The sequence below is a fragment of the Sander lucioperca genome, chromosome 2 (genome assembly GCF_008315115.2).
Source record: "Sander lucioperca isolate FBNREF2018 chromosome 2, SLUC_FBN_1.2, whole genome shotgun sequence".
NCBI classification, from domain to species: Eukaryota; Metazoa; Chordata; class Actinopteri; order Perciformes; family Percidae; genus Sander; species Sander lucioperca.
This window is the reverse complement of record NC_050174.1, coordinates 19,033,401-19,040,510: the sequence shown is the minus strand read 5'-3', so window position 1 is coordinate 19,040,510 and position 7,110 is coordinate 19,033,401.

The following is a 7,110-nucleotide window of genomic DNA, read 5'->3' as shown; positions in this document are numbered from 1 at the left end:
CGGTCAACATGTGACCTCGTCAGCCACGAGGCACGAGGGGAGAAATACTGCATGTACATGTATAGGAACGGTATGCATAATTTCATTTATAATGTATAATTATGTTTAATGAATGAATGACGTCATTTTGCTGTTACTCCTAGAATAAAAAAATGAGTAACGTTCCTCATGTTCACATTAAGGGGAGACACAATTTGCAGACATTTCCAGAACAGACATCTGGACACTGGATAAAGCCAGGCTCGAAATTCTTGTTTCATTATATTGACATATTAGAGTCAAAGATTTCAGAGAGAATTTTGGATATCTGTTATTATCACTCAATAAATCAGAAAATACTGTCAAACAGCCATTAGAAAAAAAATCAATTTTCAGCACGTTTTTAGGTAAAAAATGTTACATAAATCAGGCTATGAATTATATATGAACAGACCCCTCAGAAAAAAACCTTCAGAATAGACAGGAATGCAAGTGGAAAGTTTGGTGTATGTAAGTGCTACTGAAGTAGAGATTTCCAGCTCAGAGTATGAGAAATACTCATTTTGAGAAAACAGCTTAAAGATATTATAAAATTAGTCACATTTTTAAAGACACTACAACCTAATAAGGTAAAACATTTTAATGTGTTTTAACAAATATCTCCATATAACTTCCCCAGTTGAGATAATTGGTTTTTGTATTACATTGAATTTATGATGCATTCACTTGAAATGGGAATTACTGCTTGCACTGCCTGTAAAAGAAATGTCTACCTGTTGAAATGTCTACATGTTGAATTTGATGTAGTTGTTATTCAGTGTGTTGCAACTCTGATTATACACCAAGTTAAACCGCAGCCAATGAAGACAGACTCGCAGTGCGTTTTGACCATTTACTGAGTAACTTCGTCATTGACATGCTGGTGAAAACTGTAAATAAAGAAAACACAAAATATAGTCAGTCTTTGTCTCTAAATGAACATACTTTTTAACAAAATTGTCACTGATATATAATCTCTAACATGTTTACTGTCAAATAATTAAACTTACAGCATTGCCTCTATCTGTAGACATTTGTGATGTCTTCACTTGATAGAGCCTGTTTATTGTCATGCTGCGTTCAGTTGAACACTGTCTGTCCAAGCATCCTCCCAGTTTCCTTACTGGGCCTATTTAAGCTTTGCTTTGTCTCCTTAACATGCAAAAGCTTGTGCAGGGTTGAAAAATTGAATGGCGACCACTGTCCAGCACGTTGGTTTTAAACGTGTTGACTGTCGGCTTATGAACATTACCTAGGCACACCTCTCCTATTACTTCCCAGCCCAGGTCCAGTCGTTGGGCAAAGGGGGCGTTATGTGGTCTGTTGACCTGCTGCCTGATCTTGTGTGCCTGAAGGACGTCTCTTCCGAGTAGCGAGTATTTTGGCTTCTGGGTCCAGTTCTGGGATGTGCTTGGCAATGTGATGAATGAGGCTGGTGTAGAACTGCGTCTGGTGTTGGAATCTCAGATCGATTGTTTAGGATTTCATGACGCTTGATGAGTGGTGGGAGAGAGATGAGAACTTTTCCGTCCAGTGACTCAATCTGGAAACCCTTTGCCTTCTTTCCGGGTGTTTCAATGATGCCAGAGCAGGTTCTGAGGTAGCATGATAATGGTTTGCTCTCCACACTGAACAGTTTGAATAACTCTGGTCTAGCTAATGAGAGATTGCTCTGGTCGTTCAGAATTACACAGACTTTGATGGCCATGTGCTTAGAATCCCTGGGGTACATATTTGCAAGGCAGATCTTTAAGCATGAGCGGCTACACCGACATGCACCGCAAAACCTCTGTGCAGCTTGTTGCAACAACAGCAGTGTTTGAATGATCTTCTCCCTCCCCACCGTTCTCTTCTGATGGTGAAGGAGCCTTGAGGGATTGAGGTTATGGGCCTGGATGCATAGCTGCATCATGATAGGTGCTGTCACATTCAGAACACTTTACAAAGAACTTGCAATCTTTGGCTACGTGAGAGATGGAAGAACAGTATTTGAAACATATTCCTTTCTCTCTACAAATGGATCCTAACACTCGGTCCATACACTTGCAGACCATCGGGGCTGCAGTGACCATTTTGACCAGAGGTGACTACTGCCAGCCAAAGAAGAGAAGAAATTCTATACCAAAGCACATTTTCCTAATTCTCCAAAAATGCTGTTCCAAGAGTGGAGAGCTGCAGACAGAGTGGAGGTAAGCTAATGCTATTAGCTAAAGTTAGTGTGTTGACCAGGCATCAGTAAGTTACACCTGGAAGCATGGCATTATAACAGCAACTTCTCCATCTTTCCATAATGTAGTCATACACTTATAGTGACAATCTGAGCCTGTCAGTGGCAAAACAACCAATTTTAGTGGACATAAATTGATCACACATAGGATTACATTGCAGCCTGGTTCGCGGCTGCCAGCCTCTCGCACAATACTGGACCAATTTAGTCACTTAGACAGAAAAATTCTGGCATTTCCCTTTGAATAATGAGGTGGTACATTATGACAGACAACAAGTATTCATGGTAACTAGTTATCACATGAAAGCATGGAACAGTTTCATTGTTAATGCAATAGCCTGTTATTATTTTTGCTTTTTGTCACTAGTCAGTAGGGTCTTTCTCACTCTTAATATCAGAATGCTATGCTGATAAAAACGTTTCTGAGGAAACTAGCAAAAGACTGTGTGAACATAGGCAGGTATGCTGGAAAGCTAGGTAGAATAACACTCTGGTAAATTACAGGTGGAACAGGAATTGTAAATATACACTGAGGGGCTAATGAGAGAATGAGGTGCAGGTGAGGCAATTGGCATGAAGGACCAGGTGAGGGGAGTGAGGTGAAGGTGTGGCCGGACGGAGAAAGGGATTTTAAATGGCAGAAGAGTTAGTGATATGACAGAATCCCCAAAACAGAGCGCAAACATGACTAGGTTTTGTTGAGATTTGTGAACCCCGCTCTAGGGACGGCCCCTGACATGCCACTAGCCTGGTCAGCATGGGCCCGATAGCCTATACTGAAAAACCCTTCCCCGGCGGGATTTATTGAGCCAGAGTTCAACATTAAGCATGGTCCGGGGCCACAAAAAGTTACTCTGTGGCCACCAAATATCCCCAAGAGGTGGCCCCTTGTGGCCAACATGCAGGTCTCTCTTAAGAATGAGACCGGAGTGGTCGGGTTGGGTCAGTGGGTAGAGCAGGCGCACATATACTGAGAGGTTTATGCCTCGACGCAAAGGTCCAGGGTTTGAATCCAACCTGTGACAATTTCCTGCATGTCTTTCCCCCTCTCTCTCCCCTTTCTCACCTAGATGTCCTATGAAATTAAAGGCGGAAAAGCACCAAAAAATGATCTTAAAAAAGAATGAGACCGGAGAACATAGTGTCCCATTCACTCAATGATGCTATCGAGGACATCGCAGTTGTTACCATTTTTCTGTGAAAATCATGATTTTGCACTCAATAATCCATTTATCAGTGTTGATCCGCAGCTGAAGTCTGATCATTTTGTTTGCGACTGTAACGTTACATTGCCGAGGAAAAGCTGTGATAGCCAAAAAAGGATTTTCCCTTAGCCAAACGTTGGCCCTCCTCTCTTTCCCCCACTTTGTTTACAGTCTCAACCCATCTCAAACCCTCTGGAGGAGGGCTGAAGCAAACTTTTACTGACTGGTTTAACTTTGGAGATATAGATCATGGGATGAATCTTCATGGTCCGGGACAGGTGGATGACCACAGTCCATGTGGGCTGGCCACTTCTATGTGCAACAATATCTTTTAAACTTGCATTGTAGAACACTTACTTACGTTTTTGTCCAACGTATCTCTACTCTTTTGAAACAATTCAAATGCTACAATTTATATAATTTAACTGTTCACATATTTCACTGTTTATAAATGCAATTCCATATTATATTATGTAATCTAATCTGTATTGTAATATGTAATCAGTTCCTCCTCTAACCCTGCCTGTGACACACGTCTTTCCACGCTTTCTCCCCTTTTTTTTGTAACTGGGAATGACTGATGGGTTGGTCATGGCTGTTAGTTCTCGTAAGCAGTCACACGTTCACATACACAAACACATACTCTTCTTCACACGCGCCACACACACACTTTCACAGACCCCCGACCTATGCAAAAAAACCTACAGAGATTGACAATGCATTAGCACATGTAAACACACACACACACACACACACTCAGTTAATTAAGTTAACATGCTGACTAAGGAGCTATAGAGTTCTTTGCAGTATGAGAGTGATAGGGGAGGGGACACATGCACACAAAGTACACATATGGACAGAATAACGCAAAGTCAACCTGGACAGACCTGTTTGTTCTGACATTGCACCAATACACAGAGAGAGAGAGAGAGAGAGAGAGAGAGAGAGAGAGAGAGAGAGAGAGAGAGAGAGAGAGAGAGAGAGAGAGAGCGTGTTAAAAGGTGTGTTAAAAACTGACACCACAATGCATGCAGTGAATGCCTTTTTAGGGGCATTTTTCTACTTGTTATATAGATATCATGATATATGTAAAAATGATTGTCTCGCAATGTATCGAGTATCACAGAATCGCTGTAATCTGATACCATAGTTTTCATGGGCAATATATCGTGATAGTATCGAAAGTTACTCTGTGATTCCCATCCTAATCAGCCACCACATTTTGTGTTCCTCTCTTTTGCTTGATCTCAATGTAAAAGCCTTGTTCCAGCAGGGCCCAACTCATAAACTGAATAAAATGAAACAACCGTGGAAAAAAGGTTGAGGAAAAAAAGCGCTGCCATAATGCTGGCTCTTTCGTGTTTGCCCTACAGAATAAAGGTACTTTTTCACAGTCATGGCAAAGCAGGGTCTCACTGGAAACTGCCGACACCTTAAAGTTAATAGAAATATGTTGTCAGATGGGCTTAGGGTGATGCATGGAACGAGGAGTGTGCGTCCAGCGTTGAAACCAACCACAGATGTTGCAACCAAGAGATGTGGCAGGATCTGTTTGATAATATACCTTGAGCCATTGCAGTGTCTGTTGTGCTGGTCAAAGTTTCTAAGGGGCATGATCACCATTCCTACCTTGAGAGTGATGCGATGGGGAGACACACCAGATGGGCAGGTGGGTACACATGGTAACTCTCAGTCTCTGCTGTGTCCACACAGTTGCAAATATGCTTCTATCCTGGAAACATTTTTGTATGTATTGTATTGTTATTGTATTGTTGTATGTATTCGTTCACTTTGTCAACTTCAGAGTTAGTTGGCAACTAATTTAATGCATGACGATCCATCATTGACACTTCATCTACAACCATGACGTGTAATTTTGATGAGTCATAGTGCTGTCATCTTCACTCACTTGCAAGTGGACTCGTCAGTGAGAATGAGAGGGCACCTGGTCCTACTATGAAGGTGGTTCCTTTAGGATGGTGGCCGCAATGCCACTTGCAGCGATTGGGAGGGCTACCTTGCTCTGTGCTCGGACTTTGTTGAGGATGTGGAACAATGTAAAGTTGCAGCAGTTCCCACACTTGCATCAACTGTGATCATTTTGCCAAGTCCCTGTTCCACACTCTCCATCACTGTTTTGACAACTACCCGCTGCTCGTCATTGAGAAGGTGTTCTGTCTCAGTGATGTGAGGAATGTGAGAAAGTGTCGCTTGTAGCCTCCTCCATAATGACATTATGGCACGCGGTACAGTAGGATGCGGAGATAGTACAGCTCAGCTGTATGAGGGTTGAACGCAATCATGGGGAGTCATCCAACTGTGTTAGCCATCTTGAGAAGTCATTCTTTTTCTTCCGCAACTGAAATATTTTTAGAATGTAGGTGAAGTGTTGAAACGCATCTGGATACACAACATGTTGCATCTCTGGATGTAGAGTCATGGCAGCACCTTCATCATTGAATGTGATCACCTGCTCATCCTCCAGATGAATTGTCAGCATCTCCACTGGTGGCTGCTTACTTTGAATGGGGGAGTTATAGCTGTGCCAATACCCCTCAGATGCAGTTATGTATCGCCCTAGTTCATATTGTGTCACTTCATCATGTTGCACGGGTTCTCACGTTTCTCCATCAGGTATGTCCAGTCTGACCAAGCACTGATCTGGTCCCTTTTCAAGATATTGTACAGGTACTTCACACTGGTCACAGCACACACAATCTCAAGGTTGATATGAGCTATATATGGATTGTAAGGCACAACCCATGCATTGTTGACTGATAAGTTGACACCGCCTTTAATGGTCTTCATGATGGGAGCACCAGGTGCTGTATCTACTCGTCTCCTGTAGAGAGGATAGGGGTCCTCAGAGAAGCTTGTCTTGTCTTGAGGAGTGCTTCCACCTTCATGTGGAACACTCAAGCTATGATGTCTGATGTTTGATTTGGACCAAGGCAATTGCATCCTAGAACTCCTTGGCATACCACCGTGGTGATCCATAAATTGACGGCGGCAGGATGGTCAGGCTGGGTCATGACCGAAAGAACAGGGTACAAGCGGCCGAAATGGGTTTCCTCACGAGGGTGGCTGGCGTCTCCCTTAGAGATAGGGTGAGAAGCACAGTCATCCGTGAGGAGCTCGGAGTAGAGCCGCTGCTCCTTTGCGTCGAAAGGAGCCAGTTGAGGTGGTTCGGGCATCTGGTAAGGATGCCCCCTGGGCGCCTCCCTAGGAAGGTGTTCCAGGCACGTCCAGCTGGGAGGAGGCCTTGGGGAAGACCCAGGACTAGGTGGAAGGATTATGTCTCCAACCTGGCCTGGGAACACCTTGGGATCCCCCAGTCGGAGCTGGTTAATGTGGCTCGGGAAAGGGAAGTTTGGGGTTCCCGAAGATGGATGGATGGATGGAGGATGGTCAGGCGTCCAGGTGTTTTTGCCATCATGTCACATACGTGCTGCCGTGTCAGTTTTTTTTTTACCACGAAGCAGTAGATTCCAGTAATGAGCAGGGTCCCGCACTTGAAGATGGAGAGTCCATTTGATTTCTGAAGGTACTGACTACTGGACTGCTAGATATTAAGTTAAGTACTTACTTTATTTGGGTTTTTGCTGCTTCTTGTACTTTTCTACTTTCTACTGCTGCTGTGTGTTCTTTGCTGGATTGATT